We start from the raw sequence: 9,022 nt of genomic DNA on the forward strand, positions 1-9,022 counted from the left end.
AGCCTGGTGTGGCCTTGTCTATGTTCCACCCATGGCTCCCTCCTGCCTGCTTTCAGTTCCCACTCTTCCTCTGGGGCAGGCTGGCTGGCCTGAAGTCGGGACTCAGAGCAGCTGGTGCCATGCCACCCAGCACTCAAGACATGCTGCCTGTCTTCCCGCTCTACCGAGGCTGGGGCTACACTGCCTACCTGATGTTTTGTGGCTGGAGGCCCTGGGACGCCTAGGGCTGGGAGCTGGCAACTGCGGCAGGGGTGCTCTGAGTTCTGTCAGTGGCTTCAGGAAGAATGGGAGGGGCTAGGGTGCAGCCTCCATTACCTGGCAGTACATATGCTGCCCATGCTTCAATACTAGTCCCTAATGAGGAAGTGAAAATTAACAGCAGGATTATATAACACTATCCATTTAAGAGTTACATTTTTTACTTCTCTGTTAAAAGGAAAAACAGATTATGAGAAGCTAGATAATTTCATGGAGGTTAGGTCCATAAAAGGCTATTAGCTAGGGGACAGAAATGGTATCCCTGGCCTCTGTTTGTCAGAGGCTGGAGAAGGATGGCAGAAGACAAATCGCTTGATCATTGTCTTTGGTCCACCCCCTCTGGGGCACCTGGTGTTGGCCACTGTCAGCAGACAGGCTACTGGGATAGATGGACCTTTGGTCTGACCCAGTACTGCCATTCTTATGTTCTTATGATAATGCAAGAAAGTAGAAAAAATCATTTTTATATTTTGGTTTGTTCACTTTGTTCATTTGATACCACTTGGAACTTGTCAATTTCACTGTTTTTTGTAGTAGTTTAACTTCCTGTCTTCTGCAGCAATGTGAAGAGCACTCAGTGCTCATACAAACACTGCTTTCCTTGCCCTGCAAAGAGTAATTAAGAGGCTTGAATGTATAGCCAGAAAGTGAGGCAGGAGTGGAGGAAGTCAGAGAGCCATCAGTTAACTTCTCAGACCATGGTATAGAGCTAGGAACCACCTTTTTTACTCCTTAGATTACTCTACAACAATGGAGGGCAACCTGCGGCCCAGTGGATGCATGTGGCCTAACAGGGTTCTATGTGTGACCCACAAGATGTTTTGTTTACTACTGCCTACATGTAGAATTGCCGGATTCTTCTAGTTTCCACTTACATAGCTTTTTTCCTATTGTTATTACCAAAGTGACACACAAATAAAGCAAGGGATGTGAAGTTAGATACATGTTGATTACATGCAATATTGACTGTAGGAGCCATGTGCTCCCTCTGCATCCCATCAAAGTACTGCTACAGTTCATACCCTGCAAATTCTAGGTATATGAGTGTAGCTAGCAAAACCTCCCTATCCATGGAGAATGTCTAGGATTAGGGACGTAAGCAACTAATCGACTAGTCAACTATCCAATAAGCAAAAGCTTATTGGATGGTTGACACACTAGTTGACTAGTCGCTTCCCCCTTGCTGCCTCTGTCACAAAGAGGCAGCAAGGTGGGGGGAGGGAAGGGGATGCTGGAGGGAGCCAGCTTAAAAGCTGGTTCCCCCCAGCTCCAGCTCCAGGGAAGGGGCAGGAGCACAGGAGCAGCCAACTCTGAAATGCAGAAGAGCCCCCTTTTGCATTTTGTACATTTCAAAGCTGTACATGCACAAAAGCCCAAGTGGGGGTTCTTATGTATTTCAAAGCAGAAGCTCACATGGAGCCTGGGGTCAGTGGGACTCTCCACTGGCCCCAGGCTCCATGCTGTGTTCCAACTTTGAAATGCCCAAGAGCTCACACTGGGGTTCTTGTACATTTCAAAGGAGTAAAGCAGACGTTCTTATCAACAAATCGAATAGTCGATGGAAATCCCATTGACTATTCAATTAGTTCATTAATCAAAATTTAACAACCCTATCTAGGATAGGACAATCTTGTGGCCTAATGAGATGAAGAAAGGCCACTTACATGGCTCACTCACTAGCCTAGGTTGCCCATCACTACTTTAGATTGTGTGGCACCTATTAAGATGCCCATTTTCCCATGCCACTCTATGGATCCCAAGAGAAGTCAGGAAACATCAAGGCAAGAGGCAAAGGAGATACCCAGAAGACTGAGGAAAGATTTTAAATATCTGAGTTGGGAAGGAGCAACTCCTCCCCCATCACATATATATACAATTTCTGGAGTCAGAAGAAGAACCAGCAGGGATATAGTGGTACCCTATCATGTTCCATAAAAACAAGGAGAAGGATTCTTCTTTCATATATTCGGGCTGCTGGAGTCCTCTACAGTGATAGGCAGGAGGAAGTTTAAGCCAGAAGTGGGGACATTAAAGGAACACCTACTCCATAGAGCTTCTCTATGGAACTGGACAGGATGCAGTCAGTGGTGCCAATTAGGGATATTGGAGGGTCAGATTCCTCCCCCAATCATGTTTTCCATGACTTTCTTGGCAGTGGAGAAGGGCCTCACATAGAGTTGCCAATTCTGGCTGAACGATTTCTTAGAGGTTTCATTACATTACATGATCTTTAACTAAGGGTTACTCTTTATTTCCTGGAGAATTCAGGACAATCCTGGAGGGCTGGCAACCCTAACCTTGTCATGGGGAACCTCTACATACCCCTCAAGCTGCTGGAGAACCTAGATGCATAGGGGGGTCATCTCCATCCTGCCCTTTCTCCCCAGTGGTACTCTTTTACCCAAGGAGGCCAAAGCAACTGAGGAATCCTTTCCAGACAATACCTTGAAAGGACACTCCTCACTCTTTTCTCATCCTTCACACACTTCCTATCAGAGCTAACATGGACATCGCCACAATTGCTGACAGGGAGGATCCTGTGATGGCAGATGGGTACTTCTATATCTTCAAGGAGATCTGAGTCTGACCCCTAATGCCCAAGGACTGGATGACCCCCCTGCCAGCAGCCCTTGATCAGGGCAACAGCTTTGTAGTATCACTCCTACCTCTTCTCTTTTCCCTCCTTCAGGGCTCCACCACTGCTTTCACTCCCAGGACACACCTGGACTTATCCAACTACCTGACCTCAGATGACACTCTATTTGAAGTTCCTGAGCCCATTGTGGTCATGGTTGGTGCCAAGTGGTAAAGCCTTGAGCCTTTGATTGTGGCCCTTTCTGAGGTAGGACAGCTACCTCCCCTGCAACATGGGGCCCACAGACTTTCTACTTTCTTGCCCAAAGCTGTGGCTGCAGTGCCTACCATAGATCCCATGCCAGGCATTATTGAGGCCCCATTTTTCACGTCCTTCCCCTTGGCTCCCATGCCCAGCTGAGTAGTGCCCTAGCCAGGTGGCCTGGCTGCTGAAACCATAGTCCCAATTCCATTCTTGCTCTAGGACCTGAACCCATTGGAATCCCTGCACTACTCCCACCTCCACCTCTTCTACTTCCCATGCTACTGCTACTGCTGGCAGTGTCCTGTTTCCCTTCTCTATTGACAACTCCCAGGTTGCAGTTTTGTATTTCCCTCCCAGCAGACCAGGAGACACGGAGCGGCTTTTCTCACCACGGAGGATGCGGGCGGTGGGACCACGGCGCGTCTGGGTAGTCCCGCCGCCCGCATCCTCCACGGCGAGAAAAGCCCCGTTCGTAAGTAGGGATCCGACATAAGTCGGATCCACGTAACCCGGGGACTGCCTGTACTTTTTGAGTTTTTGGCTAGCTGTTCTTCAAACTCCTTTTTGCCCTTCCTTATTGTATTTTCCTGCTTCATTTGGCAGAGTTTATGCTCCTTTCTATTTTCCTCACTAGGCATTAACTTCCATTTTTTAAATGATGCCCTTTTTATCTCTCACTACTTCTTTTACTTGGTTGTTAAGCCATAGTGGCATTTTTTGGGGGGGGGGGGGGGGTTCTCTTATTTTGTTTTTTTAATTTGGGGATACATTTAAGTTGAGCCTCTATTATAGTGTCTGTCACAGGGTGTACCTACCACCGCACTGAACAGCAGGGAGTTGTCCTGGTCCAGCTAGCCAAAAGGGCCCCGCCCCACGGCCCTATTGGACATGCTCCCAGGGGAGCCAGGGTATAAAAGCCCAGGGAGCCACTCAGTTGGGGCTGACTGCCAGAGGAGAGGGAGCTCAGGCATGAGCTCCAGATCAGCCTCAGCAGCGGCAGCCCCAGCCCCAGCCCCAGCCAAGACCAGCCAGCCGGGACCAACCTGCTGAGCATCACCCTGAGAACAGAACAGCATACTGGGAATGGTAGGAAGTAGCCCAGAGTGGAGGAATGTCCTCCGGGAGCTCATCGTGTTTCAGCAGGAATCCCTGCTGAGCAGGCAGTGAAATCTTCCACTGCCAACAGGGCACCACTTCCACTGCCACCTGGGTCCCCCTACCTCCCCACCCCATGGTAATGCCACTCCCTGGAACTTTGGGAGGCACACTGTGGAGTTAGAGTTTCCAGCTGTCCGGTTTTGAACTGGACTGTCCAGTATTTGAGCTTTTTGTTTGGGAAACAAATTGAGAAAATATAAATGTCCGGTATTTTCTAAATAAGATGTAACATAGATTGTGATGTAATGTCAAGTGTATCCAGTATTTTTGTTGAAACCATCTGGCAACCCTATGTGGACTAGGCCTCAAGGACATAGTGCCTCTGAGAGAGGGGAGGGTGTTTGGGACTAGTCCTGCAGGGCCGGATATACCCTGATAGAGGGGACTTTGCTTTGAACTGGGCCGGCAAGTATATACCATGATAAGGGGGAACTGTGTTTTGAACCCAGCCCTAGAGGAACTTGTGACGTTGAACTAGGCCTTTGGGACTGTATGTGCATGGGAAAAAGGGGACAATAACCCAATCTTAGGGACTTCTGGACCGTCAAGGGGGCGTGCCCCTTGACAGTGTCTTTGAAAAGTTTTCATGCAGCTTCCAGGACTTTTACTTTTGGCACTGTACCTTTTAATTTCTGTTTAGCTAATCTCCCTCCCACCCCCTTCTCCACTTGCAATCCTGGCCTCTTGGCCCCCCCACATCTCCTTCTGGCCTCAGCCAGCCCTGGCCCCTCCTCGGCTTCTCAGTCCCTTTTCCCTCCTTCCCCACCCAGTAGCCTCTCAGTCCTCCTCCGGCCACCAGAACAGGGCCAAGGCTGGGCCAGGGGGTGATGAGGGTGGTAGCTCCTTGCTGTGTTCGAGGCCCTGACACTCGGGACTCAGCGGGGAACTGCTACCTCTGGTTGCCTCTGGCCAGGGCTGGGAGTACTTGGGCCTCTGCCTGCCTGGTGCTCCAGCCTCGACTCTCCTCCCCACCTCAAGATTAGCACACTAGCACCAGCTTCCTGTGGGAAAGGGAGAGAGGAGAGAGCCCCGAGATTCCGTGCTGGGTCCAGTTTGTGCTTTCTTGGTGCAGAGTCTCGGGGCTTTCTCCTCTCTCCCCTCTCCCCCAGGTAGCTGGCGCTGGCACACTAATCTTGTAGGTGGTAGTTGAGACTGAAGCATGGGGGCAGGCAGCGGCCTTGGCCCTGGCCTTGGCCTGAGACTGCTGGAGGCAGCGGTTCCCCGCTGGATACCAGAGAGCTAGAGCTCCAAGCACAGCAAGAAGCCACTGCTGCTACTATCACCTCCTGCAGGGGTGCAGAATCTGCCCAGACTGGGCTGCTAGGCAGCTTTGCCGTTCCGAATAGTCTCTGGGGCAGGGAGGCCATGTGAGGGCAGAGCTCGTGGGACACCAGAGTGATGTGATGACATCACTCTGTTGTCCCACAGGAAAAACTTTTTTCTATATATAGATAGATTTGCTGGGGAACTTAGGTGCATAAATTGTTACTAAAATGAAATTTGGTCAATCTCAAGTTAACATCTCTTTAGTCTATCTAAATATTTTAGAAATATGCATCTGTCTGTCCATCTGTGAGTCTGTTCAAGAACTCCTCCTAAATGGTAAGAACTTGGACCACCAAATTTGGTAGGGAGCTTCCTCTTATCATATCCTCTAATCATATCCTAACTTAAAACAAGGTTTGGTTGTGCCCCCCCCCCCCCAAAAATCCAGGTGGTGCCGAGAATGGAACTGTTTTCCATAACAAGGAAAGGGAGGGACACAGAGAGGAGGGACACGATTCTAAGAGTGGCCACTGGGGACAGTGAGCTGCAGGGAAGAGCTATACTGCAGAGTGACCACAGGGGGCCACTGCACCACCAGGAGAGTGTCCAGAAGGGCTGTGGCTCCATCATCTTGCTTGCCACTAGTCCAGGTAAGTAGTTCTCCTTTCCCAAACCCATCTCCCAGCCCTTGGTCACAGCGCTGGAAAGCGGAAAGGCTTTCCAGAGTGAGTTGGGGGAAGACACCAGGCCAACCCTCATTCTCACATCCCCCTACAACTCCAGACTCCTGTCCCACTCCACACATATTCTCAAAGCCCTAACTCCTGCACTATGAGCCCCCTGCCCTATGGGACCTGGGCAATGCTGCAAAAGTCTTCTAGTAAGTAAAAATATAGTAAAAATAAATCTCTGCCTCAAAATGTTCTGTGCTTAATCTGTATTTTTGTTGCTCTTCATACAAAGGCTTAAAGTGTTTCTGAACTAGCTTCTGCTTTAAATCTTTAGGAAAATGGCTCTGGGTATGTCTACACTACAGCGCTAATTCGAACTAACTTAGTTCGAATTAGTTAATTCGAACTAAGCTAATTCGAACTAACGCATCTAGAACTAAAAACTAGTTCGAATTAGCATTTTGCTAATTCGAACTAGCGCGTCCACACTGATTGGACGCAGGGGGGCATTTAAGGGCAGCTGAAATCGGTTCTGGCAGGGCATCAGGTCAGTAGTTGCTTTGTGTGGCTGCTGTCGGAGGCTATCTGAGGCTCATGCTTAAAGGGACCCCCCCGGACAGCCGGTTCTCAGCTTTTCCTGCTTCCTTGCCAACCTCGCCGAGGGACAGCAAAGCGTTGGTCTCTGTGCCCATCTGTGTCGATGCTTCCCTTCGGGGCCGCCGCCGCAGGTGGCAACATGGAGCCAGAGCTCGCCCTGCACCTTCTGGTGCACTTTGTGGACTTGCTGCTGCAAGCCTGCCACCAATGGCTCGAGGCTGCCTGGCACCTCCTGGTGCACGTCAGCCCCCTGCCTCTCCGCCTGGCTGCCCTGGGGGCCGTGGAGGAGCTGCGGCGGTGCCCCGGCACCGGCATGCCCTGCCGCATCTGGCGTCTGGACACCAGCACCGACTGGTGGGACCACATCGTCTTGGAGCGCTGGGAGGACCGACAGTGGACCCAGAACTTCAGGATGAGGAGGGACACCTTCCTGGAGCTCTGCGAGTGGCTCGCCCCTGCCCTGCGCAGAAGGGACACTCGCATGAGGCCCGCCATCCCCCTCCAGAGGCGGGTGGCCATCGCCCTCTGGAAGCTCTCCACGCCGGACAGCTACCGATCCATCGGGAACCAGTTCGGCGTGGGAAGATCCACCGTCGGAGCGGTGCTCATGCAGGTATGGCACTCGTCAGCCACTGCGCCAGGGAGGAGGGGGTTGCGAGGAGGGGTTGGGCCGCCCCAGGGACAAAGGGGGGGCGGGAAGAGGCGAACGCACCCCGCACCGGAGGGGTTGGTCTGTCCCGGCCGTACCACACGCCGCCAGGGGGGTTGCTTCCGGGAGTGGGGCGCGGGGCACTGCCAGGGCACGAATGCTCCCAGCCACCCGGGCGCCCCACTGATTGGCGCTTTGCTGTGTCTCTCTCCGCAGGTAGTCAAGGCCATCAACCGGGTGCTGCTCTGCAGGGTGGTCCGCCTCGCCAACCCGGACGCTGTCATCTGGGGATTCGGCGCCCTCGGCTTTCCCAACTGCGGGGGGGCCATCGACAGGACGCACATCCCCATCCGTGCCCCGGAACACCAGGCGTCCCGTTACGTGAACCGCAAGGGATACTTCTCCGTGATCCTGCAGGCCGTGTGTGACCACCGGGGCCAGTTCACGGACATTAATGTGGGCTGGTCCAGCAAAGCACACGACGCCCAGGTGTACCGCAACTCCTCCGTGTGCCAGCGGCTGCAGGACGGGACCTTCTTCCCCGACCGCCACATCAGGGTCGGGGACGTGGACATGCCCGTGTGCCTGGTGGGGGATGCCGCCTACCCACTGCAGCCGTGGCTGATGAAGCCCTACACGGGGCACCTAAATCCCTCCCGCCAGGCCTTCAATGCCAGGCTGACCAGGGCCCGCATTGTGGTGGAGGGGGCCTTCGGGTGACTGAAAGCCCGCTTTCGATGCCTCCTCACCCGTCTGGACCTGGCCGAGCACAACATCCCTCCCGTGGTGGCAGCATGTTGTGTGCTCCACAATTTGTGTGAGCAAAAGGGGGAGGCTTTCCTGCCAGCCTGGATGGCTGAGGCTGACCGCATGGCTAGACACTACAGTCAGGCCCGCACCGCCGCCATCTGGGAAGCCCAGCGGGGGGCCGTCCGGATCCGGGAAGCCCTGCGGGAGAGCTTCCAGGTGGAGGAGGAGGACTGACCTTTCCCTTGCATGCCCCACTGGGGCCTTCTTCCACCCTACCCCCCTTCCCCTTTCTCCTCCCTATCTACTGTAAAATAAAGACACCTGTTTTTCAAACAAAAACGTCTGTTTATTTCACATAACTGGGGTGGGTTGAGGGAGGAATGAGGGTGGGAGAGGGGAGGGGGAAACCTGGGACGAGGGAGCTGGAAGGGGAGGGAAGGGAGGAAGGGAAAGGAAATCTCAGGGGTGGGAGTCCGGCTGCCTCTCCTGTCTCGCCACACTGTGGGTCCTGGGGCGTCGGTGGGGAATGGTTGTGGAGGGTGGGGCAGGAGGGACGGGGGGTGTGGAGGAAGCATGAGCGGGAGCAGCAGGGGGAGCAGGGGGAGCAGTAGGGGGAGCAGTAGGGGGAGCAGGGGGAGCAGGAGCAGGAGGAATTGGGAAGCGGTCGAGCAGGCTCTGGAGGTGGCCTCGCAGGGCATGGCCCTGCTCCTCCAGGACCTCCAAACTCCTCCGGCGCAGCCTCAGGTCCTCCTGGACCCAGTGGTCCTGGAGACGTAGCTGTTGCTCCAGGAACTGGAGGTGCTGCCTCTGGTAGTCCTCCTGGTTCCTGGCTCT

The sequence above is a fragment of the Pelodiscus sinensis genome, chromosome 4 (assembly GCF_052426305.1).
Source record: "Pelodiscus sinensis isolate ZL-2025 chromosome 4, ASM5242630v1, whole genome shotgun sequence".
NCBI lineage: Eukaryota > Metazoa > Chordata > Testudines > Trionychidae > Pelodiscus > Pelodiscus sinensis.